We start from the raw sequence: 24155 nt of genomic DNA, 5'->3' as shown, positions 1-24155 counted from the left end.
GCGCTCACCATACTTTATAAAATCAACTCTATGCCCACTTGGATAGTGGAGAAATGAACAGAGGACCCTTTTAACATTGGATCCTATGGAAAATCACGTCGATTGCATCGCATGCCCTTTGGATGCGATTCAATACAATTTTCCGACACAATCTTAAAATCGGGTGCCCAGTTATTACACAAGTACCGTATTTATCTCCAAATTATTATAAAGACAAATCTATACACCTTTTGTGGCAAAAGCCCATTTAAGTAAATATTGAAAACATTCACAACAGTTAACATTTAAGACGTTAAAATAACTCGTTTTCCACTTTTGGAGAAACCTTGGATTCCCTTTTTGAATAATTTCAATGAGTATTATCCTGACGTTATGGAATCCTAACAACTTCAACCTAAAGAAAGTGAGTAACAATAAAAAATTATTAAAATAATAAAATATTTTAAATTAACCATATAAAAAAATGTAGCTAAAAGTATATTTAGAGCAGACATAACTATAAATGAAATTACAAGAACAAGTTTACAAAATATTTTAATAAAAATCTATAATTGTTTTATAGCACGGCGCAACCGATGTTAGTTGTATGGCATCGGGTAAATCAGATTGGTCGCATCGCAAGAGATGTTTTGCGATGCCATTACACATGATTGTAAAAAGGTATAGCCCACCAGATGGCTGATTTCTATGGAAATGCCTCACCAGACCCGATTTTAATTTGGACACCCACCCTGATGGTTAATTAATATGTGCAATGCCCCCATTATTAATGCCACGCCACTATCAATGCCTACCCGAATAGCGGCTAGCGCAGTGAGCTCGAGAGGGGTAGAGGGACGCGTCCTCTGACCTTTCCATACCCCCACTGTCCACGTTGTTTGGAGTTGATTCTATATAGTTTTGGGAGTCCATCGAGCCACCAACTCGGAAGCAAAGCAATATATTCGAGCACCGCTACTGAACGCAAATAACGTCACATGTATTCCGCATGGGCTAGCCACACTACATAAAATCAAATATACACCGACATTGAAAGTGGGGGTATGAAAAAGAAGGAAGAAGCTTTCAAACACCCCTCGCCAGCTCACGACGCTAGCCACGAGTCGGTTAGGCATTGATAGTGGCGTGGCGTTAACAATGGGGGGCATTATACATAATAATTACCCATCAGGATGGGTGTCTAAATAAAAATCGGGTCTGGTGAGGCATTTTCAATAGGCATGAATGGGAAATGGCGTTGCATCACATGCCAGGTCTTTGCTATGCGATGCGATTTAAAAATTGAACAGTAAATGTAAAAAACCCTTATAACGGGTCAGATTGGTTCCCAACGCATAGCTTAATTTATGGTATTCTATAGGACCCTACAGGCGTTGTTCTAGGAAACAAGTACCTATTAATATTCTGCGCTTCTTAATTTTGGGATAGGATTTTTTGTTTTTTTGACCCCTGGAAAAAAAATAAAAGGGAAAAAGTTGTTTAAATGTACTAATGTTTTAATTCGGCATCTGCCACATTGCTTCTAGTTTACAAACTCATCAATGAGCATGCGTTGTGTGGATGGCACAAGTCTACGCACTCAATACACTTAATACTACAGAAAACGACAAACCTTTGAAATATCAATAGAGGATATGGAAAGACAACTACGTATAAGAAGAACCCCCAAAAAAAACAGATTAAAATTTACTCTGTCTTTGCTTTCTAACGCATTGATGGATCCTTCAATTTGATAGACCTCTGATTTTGTGAAAACTTTAAATATATTTTGACACGTAAAAAAAAGATCCTTACAAAGAATGTAACAGTGTTTGTACAAAAACCCAGCAAAAAACAAACGGTAAAGTTTTAGTCACGAAAAGAAACAAATAATCAAATACGGTGTATAAGATGTATTTCCACCATGAGAAAAAAAAGCATATGTAGACAAAGAAATGACCAGCTGAAATTGAGGAAGGATTAGTAATGTCTGATATCAGACCGCTATGTTGCTAGAGTGGCGTAAGAGACCGCTCACAACATGCAGGAGTGGAATTATTACTAAGGAGCATTCAATACAGGTGAAGAGATAGCACATTACTGCACATTGTTGAACATTTTGGGGTTGATGAAGGAGAGGAGAGTGGGATGAAGAGAGGAGAGGGTGCTAGAGTGGAGGAAGGGAGGTTGGCTTAGCCAGTACTCCCACAAACGTTGCTGCATTTTTAACATTAAGCAAGATAGGGATTGAAAGCCATCCTGACCTGTATTTATTGATTTATTAATATAATGAAATACCAGACTTTGAAGTTATGTGAATATAAAATAATAGAAATATATTACTTACTACATCTCTGCTTCCTCCAATCTCTTTGGCCGTTTGATTTCACGTTTTGGTCTGTCTACTAGACTTTCCTTTGGTAAATCATCATTTCTTTCAGAAACAACATCTTCCTGTTCGGATATCATTTGGTAAAAGAATTTTTATTTTCTCAATTTTCACTTCCAAATTTTTCTGTTGGATATCTTTCAAAGCACAGATATTGATAGAGATATGGTTGAATATTTCAATCAGCCTTCTTTGACCATCTGCAAAACTCTTATTGAAATCATGGAAAATCTCGTTTAAATCTTTTATTTCCTTGATGAATTTGTCATTTTCATGATTAATTTGGATATTATTTAGATCAATAGCCGAATTTATTATGTCCCTTATCGCCAGGGTGCAATTTTCAGTTGGTATTTTACATTGGTCTTCTGTTAAATTAATGATTTCAAATACAGATGTTCTTGTATCTTTATTTTCTTGAATTTGTGGGGATCCAGGAATCTGGATGTGTTGTGCTTTTTCGATAAGTATTTCCATATTTTGCAAATTTGAAGTATCATCGTTCTCTTCGATTGAATCCTCAGAATCATCTTTTAAGATTCGTTTCCATGGACGGTCTCTTTCAGATTCTAGACAGATTGAAAATTATTTATTGTAACTGTTTGAAATAATCAAATTAAATAATGCCAAAAAATTGACAATTAAGACGTATTTATACAAAAATTGAAAAAAAAAGGACAACATCTGCAAACAATACATTATTTTATTATATGCTCAGTGTGTTAAGCACACACATATATTCTGGCAACGTGCAATGTTTCAAAGATTATAAAACCAGCAGTAGTTCTTGAGCAATACTCCAACTTTGCACACGGCTGTCAATCTAGGCCGACAGGCAATGACCCAGACCCTTTATCATTTTGATCAATCAATATGATTTTGTGAAAACTTTAAATATATTTTGACACGTAAAAAAAAGAACCTTACAAAGAATGTAACAGTGTTTGCACAAAAACCCAGCAAAAAACAAACGGTAAAGTTTTAGTCACGAAAAGAAACAAATAATCGAATACGGTGTGTCACGGACCCACCGGTCGCCTGCTCCGATACGTCAATCTGAGCAGCGCCGGCCGTGACTGGGGTTCACTCAGGACACTCGGGTCCTTTCCTTGAGGTACACTGCCACCAGCCAAAACCTGATTTTAGCGCCTGAAACTGCGCAAGGGGCGGCTTGGCTCGCCCCTGACCACACAATACAAGATAACAATGGTAACGTTTTCCAGCCTTTCTCTTATGAGGCTAATGAGTCTTAAGAACACAGAACCAGGACTGAGAATATGTATTATTTATTCCTAGAAATACTACAGAGCTTTAGACAAAAATAGTTACAAGATTTTACAGTGATTTTAAAAGTACACACGAGTTTTAAATGCAATTTCAAAAATAAAAAGGGAAAAAAGACAGAACCTATCTTACACTTAAATACAGATCCTGACGTGGGGGGGTCCTCCACAAGAAATCTCTCGTCGCCTACAGCCTGTTTTGCTAGACCCCCAGGTAGTGACACTGACTATAGAGAGAAGGTCTTAGTTATACCTTGCAGACTCCCTCATCCCTCCCACCCTTGGGATTCCACTCTTTCCATGCTGAAGGAGTGTGGAAGGTCCCTGGCAATGTACAGTCTGCTGTTTTCAAAGTGATTGATCCTCTTTCCTTGCATAGCAGACCCACTGATAAGAGATGTTAAGGAAGGGGACAAACTCTAACCTCTTCTTCTGGACCATGGTTTATGAGGGGCTCAGATCTTATCTTACATCCTGACTCCGGAGGAGTCCACAGATGTCACACTGAGGAAATACAGGCCTCAAACTTAAACCAGGGTCACCTACAGTTTACATACAAGACATGTCCTGATTCCAATACTTACAGGAGACATAACTATTACACCAATATCAGACATACATTCACCGGACAGATAATCATAACAGGAGGCATACGTTAATTTGATCGATCACCTGATCTGATCGTTACACCTCCCCCTTTTAAAATGGCGCACAGAGGCGGTGACCCACGTCACCGTCTCATCAGTGCGCTATTAACTACATCACCTGGACAGGTAGCAGTGGTCTCTGTGCTGAGACGGACTGCCACTGATTCTGCGGGATCTGTACTAACACTTCACTATACTTGACGTCTGTCCTGGCACCACCTGACGCCATAGCCGTGGCTAGGGTGGGCAATGGGCATAGTCCCTGTCCCTCTCACAGGAGATGGCAAACTAAAAGCACACAGGTGTCCTCGAACCCATAGTCTGTGAGCACACTGATATAGTGGGAGCTGTGTCCATCCCGGCTGATATTGACACAGCCCACCACAGCTGGGCGTCGGACTCCTGGGCACGGATTCTCCCCTGCAGCTGGCAGTTTGGCCTTACTCACTGAGATCAGTACCAGACCATTCCGCCACACCCCAAACGGCCATCCCCCTGGGACTCGTAACTCGGCACGTTTAACTGTACCACAGGTGTGGGGCATTCTCCCAGCACTATATACAGACTTAAACATGTCTTCCCAGCACCTCTCCTGAGCTGACTGACCCCCCCTCCCCTTCACTGGGGGGAAGGTCCACTCACTCAACACCTCACACCTCATCCTTTTGTGAGGAGATTCGCCCTCTGTGTCTGTGTGTGTGAATTGTGAAGGGGGGCACGTTTCTGCAAGGGGGAATACCAGCAGGTCATTGTCCCCTGTCTTGGGAACATCCCAGCTCAGCTTTTCTGAGGTTAATGGAGCTGAGTTTACCTGTGCTTCACGGGCCCTCCCACCCTTCTGGTTACACACAGCAGCTTCCCTACTAGCCACTGGCTCTATTCCCGAAACAACCCTCTCAATGTACCCAGGGGTATCTTTCCCACTTCCCAGGTATGGGGCAGCCTGTGCAGGGTTGGTTCTCAGTTCTGCGTGGAAAGCCAAGCTTTCCATGGCAGTCCAGGACACCTTCCTGAGCCTGACCTTCCCTCCCAGACCCGCAGGTTCTGTGGCTGGGGTGGTGCCACTGAGGTTCTCAGGAGAGGCATCCGTTATCCAGTGATGCTGGAAAAATGCACTCTCTGGAGGGTTCTCAGTGTCTGGAGGGAACCCCTGCTGTGTTCCTGTATCTGTGCTTGTGTGGCTACAGTAAGGAGGGGGGTTTGGGGGGAAAGCTGCAGTAAGGGACACTCTCTCCCTATCTGACAGTTCTACAGTGCACACAGGACCCACCAGGTCACTTATTATACCTGGTACCACATTTCCCACAGTAGCGCAAGACATCACATTATCAACAGTAACATCAATATCATAACCTGGGGAGACATCCTGCAATACCTGCAAATTAGCCTGTGCATCTTCCACAACACATGGGGCCCATCCTGCTGGCTTACAATTGCACCATGGCAAACCCGCTATATCTGGATCCCATTGTCTCTGAGCAGGAATGGGGTTATCTGAGCATGTTGTCACCATTAACTGATTGGCAGGTACATGCGCTGCCTGCAACCAACTCAGATCGGTCCCATTTGTGTAGTTAGCGTCCCCGGGCACCATGTCACAACCAGACATCACTGGAGGAACAGGGTTAACGTCTAGCACAGCGACCTTAATGACATCACCAGCAGCACTCCTACCACTGGTGAGTGAGGGTGTCTCATTCCCAACTAGATAAGGGCATTCATTTAACCCCACAAACTGGCAAGGATTACCCACTATACCTGTCTCTAACTCATCCTCCACCTCTACCGAAGGTACGGCACTATCACAGATCATCCCAGGGGCTTCACACAAAATAACAACATTGCAATGTTCAGCATGGTTGCATACTACCTGAGATGCATCATATGGTTCAGAAGGGTTAGTGACAGATATGTGTGGAGTTAATAAAAGTCCCACATCAGTAGTCCCACACATACTTGTGTGCATACAGTCAGAAAGTCCCATTCCTATTTCCGACATAGTCTCTCCCCTGCATACTTTCACTATGCAGCCAGCCGCTTCCGGCAACAAATCTGGAGCAACGGGAGGGAACATGCTGCTCACATCTTCCAGCAGTTTAAACTGGGCCTTGTGATGTGAGGTCTCTGGAACAGGTTCCATGACTGCTGTAGTAGGCAGAGGCACCTTGCCCTGGTGGGGCACCCCTGGTGAGAGCAAGCTGCTGACATCCTCAGATTCTGCTTCTCCCAACCGTTTAAACTGGAACTCTGCTTCCAGAGCTGGTAGCAACAGCTGTTCTAGGCGACGCCACTCCACACCTATCCGGCGGCACTGATCCCCCCAAAATGGGGTATCCAGCTTTCTCCAAGCATCGACCTCCTGCTGCGCAAATTTGTAACATTGTCCCAGTTCTCTCAGCAGCACCCAAGGAGACGCGGATGGACCCCAGAAACGAAATGCTGCACGATACTGGCTGAAGGCATTGCACTCATCATAACTGGCCTGGATGAGCTGCATGATCATCTCCCCACGAGTATGGTTGTGGCAGGAGATACCTTGCAGCTGGCATTCTTCCGTTAGTTCCTCTGTGCTCAGTAGGGTAAACATATCATCATCCTCCACTGGGTCAATATACCCACTGGGCTCTTCTGGTGCTGTAGGGGATTGGTACTCTGCAGTCTCCCTGACTGCCACACATCCTACAGTCTCCCTGGTGCTAGCAGAGATGTCAGCTCTCTGAGCATCGGCTGTAGTGTCCAGGGCCAGCTCCTTACTCACAACCAAGCTGACACTCACTTGGCTTCCTCTGTCTGCTTCCAAGACAGGGAACTGTGCATGACGCGGTCCGGTGAAATTCGCGTCAGCGGTCATTTGGGACCTCTGTCCCTTGTTAGGCTCCCCATGATTGATAACAGAGTCCACACCATGATCCAACACATTATTTACTTCCGCAGACAGTAAAAGTTCAGTACGAAGCCCATCTCCTGCTAACTCAGTAGCCACGGCAGATAAAGTCTCACGTAAAGGTTCGCCATCATGATGCCCTGTATCATCCTCCACTGGTTCACCAACAGCGATCAGCCCCCTGAGCCTCACCAGTTCCAACTGGTACTCACGCTCGGCATGACGCTCTGCAGCCTCTCGTACGGCTTTGCGCTCCTCAGCCTCTCTGTCGACAATGCCTTGGCAGAACTGCACCAGCTGCAAAGCGAATACGGGGTTCACATCCTTCAATTGCCTGCTAGCAGCTAGAAGGTCGCTCTGCAGTGTAGACTTGCTGGGTCCAGCAGAAGGGTTTAACACTGGCGCGGCATCGTTTGTACTGTCCAGTACTGACTGAGCCCCTGGGGTAGGATTGTCCATGGACTGGTTTCCTCCAGCAGCTAGAGTCCGATCGGCATCCACTAGTGCCTGAATCATACGTTTTCTACTCTGGCCAGACCAAGGGATATTCCTCCGCACACACACGACCGCCAGGTCATCTCTCCTCATCTGCTGGTAATCAGCCATCCTGAGTCTCGCACTTGTCAAATAAAATGATAGAAAAGAAAAACAAGAGAAGGGAGGGAACAGAAATTGCATCCACTGTGTGACTTTTAAAACTATAGTAAAGCTCTGAGTTCTGATTCTGGTGATGTGGGTATTTCTTTTTTTAAATTCAGTGTTTTTTATTGGTCTTTTTCCAAAAGAACAAAAAAACATAAAAACAATTCCACGACAGAAACAGAATAGTCAAATAACATATAGGTATAGGCAATATCTTGAAATAGCATCGGATAGTGTATACAGAAAATGAAATTGAAATTGGGTTGTATCTGTTCCATTCATCACTATACGCGAGATGTGTCGGCCTGAAGGCGCCATCCGGGCCCACACCTCAACAGGAGATACAAAAGCACATGTACAGGATTATGATTAAAATGACATTACAACCCCATAGGATCAAGAGAAATCAGAAAATAATCATCTGTCGGAAACTCTATCCTAAACCCACTAATCTAATAAAATAAACCACCCAAAAAAACCCAAATCAAACCTCCCATACAACCCCCCACCCTGTACAACCCACCCCCAACTAAGGCGTACTTGGATCCCATTAACTACCCCTGTACCCACCCTAAACTATACTAAACTATCAAACTCTCCCTCCCTCCCCCCCTCCCCCCCCCCCCATTGTCAGAGTATTGTAGAGAGGATTTATATATCAGGGGCAGTGGACTTTGACCTCGAATGGAGTTACATCAAAATTCAGTTTCCCCGCCATCAGAACTGACGATTTTACGCCTGCCATATAAAGTGTATAGCACACAGAATCACTAATTAAAAAATTATAGACAGGACAACTTAATATACAGAATATTGGAACAGAAATATAAATATATATCGGGGCGATGGCATGAATATTATATACTATACTTACTATTGCAAATATATATTAACTTATAATATATAGCCCCATAGATGAGATCAAATTAACTCCACCAAAACCAAAAATTAAATAGAAAAATTAAAAGAAAAATATAAAAAACATATATGACAGTCGGTTTCATATTGACGGACAATAGAAAAAAAAATAACAGAATATACTTTTGTTATATAGTGTTAGTCTGGCCATTCCTCGAAATCAGAAAAAAAAAAAGTCATTGGATTAGGGTCCTTGCCGACAACATGGGGGATATGAGGATAAGTTCCAGAGTAACAATACGACCATACCCAGCCAGATACAGAGTATAGGATACGAGAATGGAGCAATCCCAAGCAGGTGCCGACAGCATAAGGATGTTGGATAGTCCCGGAGTGGTCAATTCGGGAGGCGTGAGGAAGTTGCAAGTAGATCAGGTCATCATAATGGCAGTTGACAGCATGAGAATAACTTTTCTCCACTGGGCAGGGTGTCATTGGATAGAAGTGGGTCAGCTCAGAGCCAATAGGGGAATATGAAGTTATCTCTGCAGGTGAGGAAGTGAATGGATCCGACACCTTGACCTCAATTGTAGGTTCAGGAGCAGAGCAGGGCCGTTGGCTAATGGCAGTTATAGAGGAAAGCATCTGCATCAATCTCTGTGAGGAGGCATTCAGCGCCATGAGGATTGTAGAGACATTAATGGCCATCGTGAGGTAAGTATAGAGGATGGACCTACCAACACAAGAGGACCTCCAGGGGTGTATTGCAATTGAGCAGTCTCTTCGAGCAGACGACGGCTAGCACGTCGCCCAGATCGACAGGATTGGGTGTACAGTCCAGCAGGATAAGCGCAGACACCCGGAGCTCAAAATGGCCACCAGTCACCGCCAGCTTTTCACACAGATCTACACCAGCAGCCCAGGGTCGTCAGGATCCCGCAGCACCTTCCACGGAGCAGTTGTCCAGCAGCTTTGCCAACAATCCGCGTCCCACCAGGATTCAACCCCCTCCCTGCGGGCTACAGATAGAAGATGAATGTCTGTCAGGCTCAGCGTCTGCAGAAGTCAGGCACCTCCGATCCCGAGACCGGCAGGCAAGATGGCGCCGGGCTCCCCGTGCGGCCAAGCAGCGCGCCTCGTCAGAGACGACTCCCGCTCTCCCCGCTACTGCTCCGGAGAGTCTCCAGGCGCCCCCACCCGCCAAATCACCTGACCAGAGACACCAGAGGAGCAAAGGAGTCCAGTCTGAGCCGCCGGAGGATCCAAGATGGCGCCCGCATCGAGGAGAGGGGTTCACGTCTCACAACAGGCCCTCCAGTCGACCAGTTCGTCAAGGGGGTCCACAAGTTGCACCTGTAGCTCACGGGCAGTTCCGATGCAGGAGGAGGTGAGTATAGGGTGTCCACGGGTCCCGGGGAAGGATATCTATGCAGGATAATGACGGAGCTCTCGGTCCCCGCACCCTCTCGCAATGCCGGCCAGGCCACGCCCCCCCTGATGTGGGTATTTCTCACAAAATTCTACCCACACTCACTTAAGTTCTTAAAGAGAAAAATGAATTCTCCACCCCACCGCTTGCCACCAAATGTCACGGACCCACCGGTCGCCTGCTCCGATACGTCAATCTGAGCAGCGCCGGCCGTGACTGGGGTTCACTCAGGACACTCGGGTCCTTTCCTTGAGGTACACTGCCACCAGCCAAAACCTGATTTTAGCGCCTGAAACTGCGCAAGGGGCGGCTTGGCTCGCCCCTGACCACACAATACAAGATAACAATGGTAACGTTTTCCAGCCTTTCTCTTATGAGGCTAATGAGTCTTAAGAACACAGAACCAGGACTGAGAATATGTATTATTTATTCCTAGAAATACTACAGAGCTTTAGACAAAAATAGTTACAAGATTTTACAGTGATTTTAAAAGTACACACGAGTTTTAAATGCAATTTCAAAAATAAAAAGGGAAAAAAGACAGAACCTATCTTACACTTAAATACAGATCCTGACGTGGGGGGGTCCTCCACAAGAAATCTCTCGTCGCCTACAGCCTGTTTTGCTAGACCCCCAGGTAGTGACACTGACTATAGGGAGAAGGTCTTAGTTATACCTTGCAGACTCCCTCATCCCTCCCACCCTTGGGATTCCACTCTTTCCATGCTGAAGGAGTGTGGAAGGTCCCTGGCAATGTACAGTCTGCTGTTTTCAAAGTGATTGATCCTCTTTCCTTGCATAGCAGACCCACTGATAAGAGATGTTAAGGAAGGGGACAAACTCTAACCTCTTCTTCTGGACCATGGTTTATGAGGGGCTCAGATCTTATCTTACATCCTGACTCCGGAGGAGTCCACAGATGTCACACTGAGGAAATACAGGCCTCAAACTTAAACCAGGGTCACCTACAGTTTACATACAAGACATGTCCTGATTCCAATACTTACAGGAGACATAACTATTACACCAATATCAGACATACATTCACCGGACAGATAATCATAACAGGAGGCATACGTTAATTTGATCGATCACCTGATCTGATCGTTACACGGTGTATAAGATGTATTTCCACCATAAGAAAAAAAGGATATGTAGACAAAGAAATGACCAGCTGAAATTGAGGAAGGATTAGTAATGTCTGATATCAGACCGCTATGTTGCTAGAGTGGCGTAACAGACCGCTCACAACATGCAGGAGTGGAATTATTACTAAGGAGCATTTAATACAGGTGAAGAGATAGCACATTACTGCACATTGTTGAACATTTTGGGGTTGATGAAGGAGAGGAGAGGGGGATGAAGAGAGGAGAGGGTGCTAGAGTGGAGGAAGAAAGGTTGGCTTAGCCAGTACTCCCACAAACGTTGCTGCATTTTTAACATTAAGCAAGATAGGGATTGAAAGCCATCCTGACCTGTATTTATTGATTTATTAATATAATGAAATACCAGACTTTGAAGTTATGTGAATATAAAATAATAGAAATATATTACTTACTACATCTCTGCTTCCTCCAATCTCTTTGGCCGTTTGATTTCACGTTTTGGTCTGTCTACTAGACTTTCCTTTGGTAAATCATCATTTCTTTCAGAAACATCATCTTCCTGTTCGGATATCATTTGGTAATTGCCAGAAAGAATTTTTATTTTCTCAATTTTCACTTCCAAATTTTTCTTTTGGATATCTTTCAAAGCACAGATATTGATAGAGATATGGTTGAATATTTCAATCAGCCTTCTTTGACCATCTGCAAAACTCTTATTGAAATCATGGAAAATCTTGTTTAAATCTTTTATTTCCTTGATGAATTTGTCGTTTTCATGATTAATTTGGATATTATTTAGATCAATAGCCGAATTTATTATGTCCCTTATCTCCAGGGTGCAATTTTCAGTTGGTATTTTACATTGGTCTTCTGTTAAATTAATGATTTCAAATACAGATGTTCTTGTATCTTTATTTTCTTGAATTTGTGGGGATCCAGGAATCTGGATGTGTTGTGCTTTTTCGATAAGTATTTCCAAGTTTTGCAAATTTGAAGTGTCATTGTTCTCTTCGATTGAATCCTCAGAATCATCTTTTAAGATTCGTTTCCATGGACGGTCTCTTTCAGATTCTAGACAGATTGAAAATTATTTATTGTAACTGTTTGAAATAATCAAATTAAATAATGCCAAAAAATTGACAATTAAGACGTATTTATACAAAAATTGAAAAAAAAGGACAACATCTGCAAACAATACATCATTTTATTATACATATGCTCAGTGTGTTAAGCACACACCTCTTGTCACAACGGATTGTTGTGGATCCACTGGGGGCGTGGACTCTGACACGGATGCCAATGGTGGAGAAAGGACTGCTGGTCGAATATACTGGCGTCTCATAGGAGTCTCCAAGGAGTTTGGCTATACTCCTAATCAGAGGCGCGGAGTCTAACTGAGTGGCAGTTTTCACCAGGGACCCCCGCAAGGGGATTTGGACTTAGCTGCGTCCACCCAGCAGGTCGCGGCCCCCCAATCAGGAGCCTCCAAGGAGATTAGGACGCTTGCTGGAACAGATGGATATAGCTGTACTCAGGAGACGCTTGAAATAATAATAAAACTTAGGAGACACTTGAAACGTGAACTGAACTCAGAAGGCACTCGGAGGGTTAACAGAATTCAGGAGACACTCGGAGGGTTAACAGAACTCAGGAGACACTCGGAGGGTTAACTGAACTCAGGAGGCACTTGAAGGGTTAACGGAACTCAGGAGACACTTGGAAGGTAAACTGAACTCAGGAGGCACTTGAAGGGTTAACGGAACTCAGGAGACACTTGGAAGGTAAACTGAACTCAGGAGGCACTTGAAAGGATAACGAGATGCTTCTGATTGCAAATAGGACTCAGAGAGACCTGGAGCTGTGTACACTCTCACTGGCTGTCAGCAGGACACTGAGCAGAAAGCAGAAGTAGCAGCAGCATTGGAGGATAGGCGGCCCAGCCTTTTATTCCTCCAGGCAGTGATGTCACAGGCCCAACCTTCAATCAGAGGTTATATCAGACCCTGCTCCCTTCTGCCTAATGCCACAAGCAAGATGGCGGCGCCTGTCCCAGGAGCCGACCACGGGAACAGCCGGACCCCCAGAGGACCTACCGCCATCCCTGCCAGTGACACCAGGTCGGGGAAGCGCTGAGTGACGGGTGTAGCACCGCCAGGAGTACAGCGCCCGTGCAGGTGAGTAATGCATGCGGCGCAATGCTCTGCAGAACCGGCGGCGGCCGGAGGACCTGACAGTACCCCCTCTTTTATGAGTGGACACCGGACACTTCTTAGGATTATTTTTCCAAAACCTTTCAATCAAACGAGGTGCATGAATATTGGAAGCATCGATCCACATTCTTTCTTCAGGACCGTATCCCTTCCAGTCCACTAGAAATTGTACCTTCCCCTGTCGTCGTCTAACATCCAATATTTGTTTTACTTCGAATTCCACATCCTGTTGTACTCGGATACCGGACCTTCCAGGTGGAGTTTTTCGAAACTGATTGAGAATTAAAGGTTTTAAGAGTGAAACATGAAATGAATTGGAGATTCGTAAGGAAGATGGTAGCTTCAGCCGAACGGCTACAGGATTGATTATTTTTTGGATTACATAGGGTCCAATGTAGCGAGGAGCCAATTTCATGGATGGAACCTTGAGACGAATATGCCGAGTTGATAGCCAGACACGATCACCAACTTTATAAGGTGGAGCAGCACTTCTTCTCCGATCAGCACTGAGTTTGTACCTACTGGAGGCCTGTTGTAAGGCTTTTTGTACATTTTTCCAAATGTTTGCAAAAATTTTTACAGAAGATTGAACTGCAGGTAATTCATTACCAGGGAGTTTGGAAAAGTCTGGGACACGAGCAGGGGCGGATTTAGGGAGGAGGGCGCCCCTAGGCACAACAATAATGTTTACTAAGTAGGACAGTTTATAGGGGCAGTATCTGCATGTCCTATCCATTTACACTCTATTTAAGATGGAATATAGTACAGTACAGTGGATATTTTGCAGTTATTGGTACATTTTGGGCTGACAGTACTATCACAGGCATCCAAGTGCCGCCCCCAAACATGTGCCGCCCCTAGGCCGGTGCCTCACGTGCCTAATGGGAAATTCGGCTCTGGACACGAGGGTTGATCCCATAAACAGTGAAGAAAGGAGTGGTTCGGCTGGAAGAGTGATAGGTGTTATTGTGAGCGAACTCTGCCCAGGGTAGGAGTTCAAGCCAATTGTCCTGTGAGGATGATAGGTAGAGTCGGATGAACTTCTCCAAATCCTGATTAACTCTTTCAGTCTGACCGTTGGTCTGAGGGTGGTAGGCTGTAGAGAATTTTAATTTAATTTGGAAGACGGAACAAAGAGACCTCCAGAATCGGGCTACAAACTGGACACCCCGGTCAGATATGATTTAAAGTGGTAAGCCATGTAAACGAAAGATCTGGGTTATGAAAAGGTGTGCCAAAGTTGGTGCACTGGGAAGTCCCTTCAAAGGGATGAAGTGGGCCCTTTTGGAAAAACGGTCGATGACCACCCATATAGTATTGTAGCCATTAGAGGGAGGTAGATCCGTAATGAAATCCATGGCTATATGGGTCCATGGTTTTGCAGGAACTGGAAGGGGTAGAAGTTTACCTACAGAGGGTTGGCGTGAGGTTTTATGTCGGGCACACACTGGACATGAAGATACGAAGTCCTGTACATCGGTTCTTATCGTTGACCACCAATATTTCCTTTGGAGGAATTCTAAGGTTTTTCTTGCACCAGGATGCCCGGAAAACTTGGAGTAGTGGGCCCAATGGAGTAATTTCTTTCGGAGGGAAGGCCCTACATAAGTCTTGCCTCTTGGAATTTTGACTATTCTGGTAGCCGCGAAGACAGAGGAATCCAGAATAGGATATGGCTGTCTCTCCTCAGCATCAGGAGAACAAGAGCGGGATTAGGCATCTGCTTTAGTGTTCTGGGAACCCGGACGAAAGGAAAGCTTAAAGTTGAAGCGGGTGAAGAACATCGCCCACCTCGCCAGTCGTGGGTTAAGGCATCAGGCGTTTCGGAGATAGATCAAGTTTTTATGGTCCGTGTAGATCTGGATGGGAAACTGAGCTCCTTCGAGGAGGTATCGCCACTCCTCAAGTGCCAGAAGTTCCTGTTCCCCGATTGCGTAATTTTTTTCAGCGGGTAAAAACCTTCGGGAGAAAAACCCACATGGATGTGTGGACCCATCTTCATATTTTTGAGACAGAATGGCTCCTACAGCCTCAGAGGAAGCGTCCACTTCCAAAATAAAAGGTCTTGCAAGATCTGGCTGGTGGAGAACAGGAGCAGAGATGAAGGCCTGTTTCAACTGTTGGAAAGCGAATAGTGCCTGAGCAGACCAAACAGCCGGATTGGCTGCCTTCCGAGTTAGAGCGGTGATGGGTGCAACGATGGTGGAGAAACCCCGGATAAATTTCCGATAGTAGTTGGCGAATCCTAAGAATCGCTGCACTGCTCGTAGAGTAGTGGGCTGAGTCCAGTTTAGAATCGCCTGAACCTTCTCTGGATCCATTTGTAGGCCTTGACCAGAAATTATGTATCCCAGAAAGGGTACGGAGGCTTGCTCAAAAATGCATTTTTCAAGTTTAGTAAGTAAGTAAGTAAGTAAAATTTATATAGCGCACTTTCTCCAGCAGGACTCAAGGCGCTTACAGACATTAAAAAAAACAATGCACATAATACAGAGGATGTTGGAGGTACAGTAACAGACATGTCACAGACAAAAGCCCCTGAGCACACAGTAAGCATAATGCAGGAGTGATGCAGCATTTTGGATAATAACTTCCATGGGTTGTGTACTCCACCCTGACAAGGTACCAAGTGCGGCAGCCATTTTAGGCGCTCTGCGTAGGATTACCCAGGGTGAGATAGATTACCCCTAAAAGAAACTACCCAAAATGGATGATTTCAATGTATACTCAGGTCCATGTATTTTTCATCCCATTCACAAGTGCACCAGATGAGGCAGCCATGGAGGGCGCACTACGAAGGTTACACTGTAAGGGGCGAGCCATACAAGGACCCAATGCATATATTGAAAAGCAAATACTTCTGTAGTAGTATGATAAACCCTGCACAGAAACATCCACATGATCCACATCCTGTCCGCGGAGATACCATCTGAGGCAACCAGCTTGGTGCACTGCATAGGTCAGCGCTGGCAGGGTGTGCAATCTGCGGAGGTACACAATACAGGAAAAAGCACATGGTGGGGTTGATGTGTGCTGCAGGAGAGGAGGGGGGGGAGAGAAAAGACATGAACACACATTTGCAGGGGACTGACACTTTTACAAGGGATTGATGGGTGAAGTGTTGGTGCATAGGCTGACCCTGCTGCTTCCCCTCACAGCTCCATGCTCACCATGAGGGGTAGGGCTGGGGGTAGTCCAGGTGTTCTCAGCCGTAGGGGTGGTGGGCCTGGTCCACTCATGGCAAAGGTGAGTTGAGGCCACATGATATTCCTGAGTTTTTTGGGTATAATGCAGTCCTTCAGCAGTAATGATGGTTTGTTCTTTACCTTCTGGTTTCCTTCGGGTTAACGCGGGTATAACGCTGCTATTAATTTTAAGATGACCCTTTATAACTAGACCCTTCAGATACTAGACCCCTAACGTCCTAAAGGACTGACGTCCCAAACTATACTCCACAATAAGTTTACAATATAGGTGATTATTTCGAAGTCGTTGAAGAACCTCCTTCACTTGTGACCGATGGGACTCTAAATCTTTGGAGAATATGAGGATGTCGTCCAAATATACTACAACGGACAGATACAGTAGGTCCCTAAAGATTTCATTCACAAAATTCTAAAAGACTGCGGGGGCATTGCTGAGGCCGAACGGCATGACCAAATATTCGTAATGGCCGTCCCTGGTGTTAAAGGCCGTTTTCCACTCGTCCCCCTCTCTGATACGAATGAGATTGTAAGCCCCTCTTAAGTCTAATTTGGAAAAGACAACTGCTCCCTTAATGCGATCAAAGAGTTCCGGAATCAGGGGCAATGGGTATTTATTTTTTATTGTTATATCATTCAGACCTCGGTAGTCTATGCAGGGTCTTAGGGTTCCATCTTTCTTCTTGACGAAGAAGAACCCCACTCCGGCCAGGGACGAAGAAGGACGGATGAATCCCTTCTGTAGATTCTCGAAGATGTAGTCACTCATTGCTTGGGTTTCAGGGATGGATAGGGGATAGATCCGACCACGTGGAGGCATCCCTCCTGGAACCAGATCAATGGGACAGTGCCACTTGCGATGGGGAGGCAGGATATTAGCTGCTTGTTTGTTGAAAACATCAGCAAAGGACTGATAGGGAGCAGGAATTCGACTCTTCTTATCGGAGGAAACTGACTGTAGAGGTACCACTTTCATTAAACAACCTTGAGAGCAAGATGGACCCCAGGCTACAATTTGCATAGCTGACCAGTCAATCTGTGGATTATGTTTCTGAAGCCACGGCAGACCCAAAACCAAAGGAAAAGTGGTTCGAGGGATAACAAAAAATTCTATACTCTCTCGATGGAGTGCCCCTATACCCAGTGTTAGCGGTGTCGTACAAGACTCAATTAACCCGTTCGGGATGTAACTCCCATCAACTGCAGTCAGACGTAGTGGATTTTCAATTGCTTTAATGGGTAAAGAATATAATTCAACAAAATTGGCAGAAATAAAGTTCCCGGCAGCTCCGGAGTCCAGAAGGGCTTGGATCATCAACGTCTGACCTGCGAAAGAAAGTTGCACTTCAATGACGGAATCGGGCATTGTGGAGGAGGTAGAGAGTTGGCCCAATCTTACCTCTTTCTCTTTGCCCTGGGTTACTCGACTGGTGCGAAGGGTACATTGAGACACTTGATGACCGGCCTGTCCGCAGTACAAACAAAGTCTCTCTTGGAAACGACGCTGTCGCTCTTGGGGAGTGAGTCGAGCCCGATTTATCTGCATAGGCTCGTCGACTGTTGCGGGTGAAGAGACCTGAAGTAGTGGTGGAGGAGTGCTCCTGTAACGATCCCCTCGAGATCTCTCCGCCTGACGCTCTCTGAACCTCAAGTCAATTTTATTGCAAAGTGAAATAAGTTCATCTAGCTTGACGGGTAGGTCACGGGACACTAGGTCGTCTTTCAACCTATCCGAGAGTCCACTCCAGAATGCGGATACTAGTGCTTCTTCATTCCAAGCGACCTCGGAGGCTAGGGTCTGGAACTGGATCACATACTGTGCGACCGGACGATTCCCTTGCCTTAGCCGCATGATGTCCTGAGCAGCTGAAGTTGCTCGACCCGGTTCATCGAAGATTCTGCGGAACTGGGTTATAAATTCATCATACTGGGAGAGTAGTGGATCGTTCCTCTCCCAGAGAGGAGATACCCAGTCCAGAGCTGATCCCGACAAAAGGGAGACAATGTAGGCAACTCGGGACTTGTCGGTCGGGAAGCTTGATGCCAGGAGTGAAAACTGTACATCGCATTGGTTGAGGAAACCCCTGCACAATTTTGGGGTTCCATCGAATTTGCTGGGTGCAGAGAGATGTAGATGCCCTGGTGATGCTGACAGCAGGGCTACCACCCGGACCGGATCAGGAGCAGGCGGGACTGGAACCTCTCGAGAAACAGAGGCCTGCATTATTTCTTGTCGATGAGCAATATCCTGGAGACCTTGAGTTAGCTGACCTTGGGAGACCTCCAGGCGGGCCACAATTCTTTGCAGTAGCTCCGTATTAAAATCGACCCCGGGTGTGGAATCCATTTGGCTGCTGCTAACTGTCACAACGGATTGTTGTGGATCCACTGGGGGCGTGGATTCTGACACGGATGCCAATGGTGGAGAAAGGACTGCTGGTCGAATATACTGGCGTCTCATAGGAGTCTCCAAGGAGTTCGGCTATACTCCTAATCAGAGGCGCGGAGTCTAACTGAGTGGCGGTTTTCACCAGGGACCCCCGCAAGGGGATTTGGACTTAGCTGCGTCCACCCAGCAGGTCGCGGCCCCCCAATCAGGAGCCTCCAAGGAGATTAGGACGCTTGCTGGAACAGATGGATATAGCTGTACTCAGGAGACGCTTGAAATAATAATAAAACTTAGGAGACACTTGAAACGTGAACTGAACTCAGAAGGCACTCGGAGGGTTAACAGAATTCAGGAGACACTCGGAGGGTTAACAGAACTCAGGAGACACTCGGAGGGTTAACTGAACTCAGGAGGCACTTGAAGGGTTAACGGAACTCAGGAGACACTTGGAAGGTAAACTGAACTCAGGAGGCACTTGAAGGGTTAACGGAACTCAGGAGACACTTGGAAGGTAAACTGAACTCAGGAGGCACTTGAAAGGATAACGAGATGCTTCTGATTGCAAATAGGACTCAGAGAGACCTGGAGCTGTGTACACTCTCACTGGCTGTCAGCAGGACACTGAGCACAAAGCAGAAGTCGCAGCAGCATTGGAGGATAGGCGGCCCAGCCTTTTATTCCTCCAGGCAGTGATGTCACAGGCCCAACCTTCAATCAGAGGTTATATCAGACCCTGCTCCCTTCTGCCTAATGCCACAAGCAAGATGGCGGCGCCTGTCCCAGGAGCCGACCACGGGAACAGCCGGTCCCCCAGAGGACCTACCGCCGTCCCTGCCAGTGACACCAGGTCGGGGAAGCGCTGAGTGACGGGTGTAGCACCGCCAGGAGTACAGCGCCCGTGCAGGTGAGTAATGCATGCGGCGCAATGCTCTGCAGAACCGGCGGCGGCCGGAGGACCTGACACCTCTATTCTGGCAACGTGCAATGTTTCAAAGATTATAAAACCAGCAGTAGTTCTTAAGCAATACTCCAACTTTGCACACGTCTGTCAATCTAGGCCGACAGGCAATGACCCAGACCCTTTATCATTTTGATCAATCAATATAAAGCAGAATGTTTTGAAAATTCACCCTTTAAACAGATTAAGCACTAGAAAAAAAAAAACAATATAAATTTGAGGCCAAACCATCACAGCCGTTCACGTTACAAGTACAGCAGACCTATTCATAACCCCTCCTTCACCATTACTATGTTGTAAATCTTAGGCAGTGTGGGCCAGCCGCCATCCCCCGCCAGCGCCATGGCGATGGTGAGAAGGGGACACGCGCGCACGAGAGGCGCACGCGTCCCCTTCCGACGGCGCTTTTATCCGTTTCCCCGGGTCCCCGCCGGCTTGCCGGCGGTAACCCGGGGTCCCCGCCGCCTGCCCGCATCCCCCCCTAACCCCCCCTAACCCTGTCCGTCTCCCTGAGGCGGAGACGGACAGGGTTTCCGTCGTGCTGGCGACGGAGACTGAGACGCGCGTGCGCGTGAGACGCACGCGCGTCTCAGTGTATTCGCTGGCGCGGCTGCTGGCGGGTCGCCAGCGCGGACGTTCTGGCGACCCGCCAGCCAGGATGGGACCTGACCCATCTGTATATATATATTACTACTGCTGCTGCTTAAATAAAAATTTTGAGGGGGTATAGGGGTGAGCTGTCCCCGGGTGCTGGGAGGAGGGGGGTGTCTGCAGTTGCTGAGGGGAGGATGGGGTATATATATATATATATAGTGTGTGTGTTGCCTCCTGGCAACAAGCAATTTCACCCCCTCTTGGCAATTTCACCCCCCCCTTGGCTGAAAGCCGCAGCACCCACCCTCCTGCCTGATGCAGCTGGCCCAGCAAGGTGACCCCCACCTCGTTCTGCTGCCACTGATAGTTAACAGCGCGCCTGACGTGCAGCCAACATGGATGCCCCCCCTCCCCGTGTATCTCCTCCTGGCCCTCCTACATTTCCCTGCTGCCACCCTGCATCCCCCCTGCACGCTCCTGCTGCCCTCCACCCCCCTGCAACCCCCCACTGCCCACCTGCACCCTCCTGCTGATTTCAACCACCAGCACCCTCCTGCTGCCCACCTGCCACCCCCTTCTGCCCAACTGCCACCTCCCTGCGTCCACCTTCTGCCCCTCCCTGCGTCCACTTTTTGCCCCCCCCCCCGCGTCCACCTTCTGCCCCCCCCGCGTCCACCTTCTGCCCCTCCTGTCCACCTTCTGCCCACCCCCCCTGCGTCCACCTTCTGCCCCCCCTGCGTCCACCTTCTGCCCCCCCTGCGTCCACCTTCTGCCCCCCCCCTGCTTCCACCTTCATGCTGCCCTCCTTCACCCACCTGCTGCCCTCCTTCACCCCCCTGCTGCCCTCCTTCACCCCCCTGCATCCTTCTGCTGCCCACCTGCACCCTCTTGCTGCCCACCAGCACCCACCTTCCGCTCCCCTGCTACTGCCAACCTTCACCCCCTGTTGCCAACCTTCACCCCCCTGCTGCTTCCCACCTTCACCCTCCTGCTTTTTAAAATTTTATTCTGCTTTATTTTATTTTGCAAAGTTCCGTGGATGCCTACTTTGGAATGAAGAGGACTTGAGGACCCGGGTGAGTATGGTTTCCCTCCACAGGTACCCATACTGGATTTCTACTGGACGAGGGGACCGAACTACTATCAAGATAGGTAAGTATTTACATGAATGGGCTCTGTGTGCATTAAAGTGCGAACCAGGCTTGCTAGGACTCATAGTTCCACAGCAGAACCCAATGGTTCTTTCTATTTTTACACCCTCATCAGCCCGGTGCCCAAAGCCCAGGGGCACCGGGGACATCCCCAGGCTTCAGCCTGGGCAAGTAAGTTCTGGAGGGGGGACCCCTTCATTGGGGGGGGGGGGTCCCCACTTCTCCAGGACCCCTGCCCAGGCTGACTGGTCAGTAGTTTAATGCTTCGGCCGTGGGACCTTATATAATAAGTGTCCCCCGGCTGTGGCATTACCCTGCTGGCTGGTTGGGCCTGGTGCTGGTTCTTATACACTGCTACATGGAGAGAGTAAAAAAAAAAGAAAAAAAAAAATCTAAATATATTCATATAGGCAATAATAAACATACACAATTTATTTATAAGCAAAATGACAATAAATTACATTGATTCATTTAAAAAACTACATAAATAAACTAATAGTTTATGTTTTGTAGAGCAGTCCCGACAGAAGAAATTGTCCAGTTCACATTGTCTAAATCCTGCCTGAAAACTGTAGAATCCATTTAGACAATCAGACACTGAATAGGCTAAATCAGATTAACATGGCTGAGTTTAGACAAAGTGAAACAAAAATTCTAAATGACTCATTTAGACAGGCGAGGCAAACGAAAAGAGTTGACAGGTGAAATGCTTTAGACTGTCTAGAAAAAATGATAGTGAATACTACAATTCATCTAGAGTTTTTTTTCAGGCATAAAATATGCTGTTTTAGACAGAATGGACCTAACGACCAACAGTGAATACACCCCATAATGAGCATTTGTAAAAATGTACCTATTTATTGAGCTGCAAACGATACTATACTTCACCCCACCTTTGTGCTGGAGACACGCGCGCTATCAAACCCCGCCACTAGGAGCTTGTCCATGCAATAGACATGGGCATGGTATCACAACTCGATCACAAGTTGTATGCTTTTTCTTACTCATGTGGCTTTGCGTGAATGCTGGGGGTAGAGCAGCAGCAGCGGTGATTTGGCCTGTGGTTAAGCATCCTGGTGATGAAAAATACGCTGAGCAGACAGGGCTATCGCGTGAGAATAACGCTGAATGTGAAAGGCAAGCGGAAAGCTAAGCTGACAACATAATTAGGGCAATTCTCAAAACATTGCAAGGCCTGATGATGGAAAACTAAACATGTACTAATTTTCTATTGTCAAGAAAATTACAAATTATACTGCATTTGTAGTGTGTTTTTTTTCGCAGTTATGTCATTAAAAAATCCATAGATTATTTGAACAAAATACAATGAAAAATGATTAAAAATGTAAAAGTTATAAAGCATAAAAACTCACTTTTTGGTTGTGCAATCACATTTGCAGATTTTGCTGAGTAAACTTCAGATTCTAGACAGTCCTCATCCACACACATTTGACTCCTTTGTTTGTATGTTGAATTATTTGAACCAACACCTGAATAAACAATGAAACATGCAATAATCATTTAAAAAAAAAGAAAGACGTAGGATTTTCAAAAAAATATATTTATAAACCCGCAGATTTTGGTTATTAAAAAAAAAAAACCTTTCTTGAAATTTTTTTTCCGTGGGTCATCCAAATGTTCCTGACTGGCAGGATTACTATATTTCTCTTTCATAGTATTTGGTTTTCGTTTCTTTCCTTTATTCAAATCATTGTTATGATTTTGACTTGTAGATGGCCCTTCTGTAAAAAAAAAGTAGCATTTTAAGTTTGGATAATAAATTTAAATAAATTTTATATAATTATAATTTTCTAAAATACATACCATCATAGAATTTTTTGTATGTTAAGGGCTCGCTGTCTATAGCCTGTGGTATTCCAACCACTGCCGATGGAGTTAGTTTTCTTCTCAATTTCTTCTCCCAATTCGAAAATTCAACAAGAAGGGGACTTCCTCCTCCTGTTTTTTTTTGGTGATTGTTCATCAGTGACAATTTCCTTTTGACAGTAATTTTACAATCGGAGTATCGTTTTTTACATACTGAAGCATCTCTACGAACTTTAGATACTGCAGATACTGTTTTCGCAATTTTCCTCCATATGCTGTCTCTCTTTTCATACGGAATATTGAGGCCTGTCTGCTTTCCAAATAATAATTTGTAATTGCTAATGACCCCATCAATTAATGCTTCGTTTTCGTTTGAACTAAACTTTTTAGCTCTTTTTGTTTTATCCTTTTTGGATTGAAAGGTTGCCAAATCATCTTCTGATGATCCATTAGAAGATTTGGTAGATACCTTGGTTGATAATTCATCAGAATCAGTCATCTACAGAATATTAAATAGAAAACATATTTAAAGCTAACAACTCCAAATATATATATATATATATATAAAAAAAAATATTAAAGAAAAAAACAATTAACATATAAAAA

At 45.7% G+C, this 24155-nt stretch overlaps 1 long non-coding RNA gene across 2 annotated transcripts in view; it reads right to left on the bottom strand.

Moving 5' to 3' along the window:
- Positions 1-23605, bottom strand: part of LOC146062811 (uncharacterized) — a 49378-nt gene extending 25773 nt beyond the window's left edge. Inside the window, exons 1-2 of one of the 2 annotated variants that reach the window (XR_014471532.1) lie at positions 23547-23605; positions 23096-23464 (exon numbers count right to left, since the gene is read on the bottom strand). This is a non-coding gene — a long non-coding RNA (uncharacterized LOC146062811). Of the gene's footprint in view, positions 1-2326; positions 2407-23095; positions 23465-23546 lie in introns of those variants that run through there. The other variant, XR_014471533.1, reaches the window with a different exon arrangement.
- Between the last annotated feature and the right edge of the window lie 550 nt (positions 23606-24155).

The sequence above is a fragment of the Crinia signifera genome, chromosome 3 (assembly GCF_055691185.1).
Source record: "Crinia signifera chromosome 3, ASM5569118v1, whole genome shotgun sequence".
Lineage (NCBI taxonomy): Eukaryota > Metazoa > Chordata > Amphibia > Anura > Myobatrachidae > Crinia > Crinia signifera.
The sequence above is the reverse complement of the archived record's forward strand: the minus strand, read 5'-3'. Positions and strand labels throughout refer to the sequence as shown.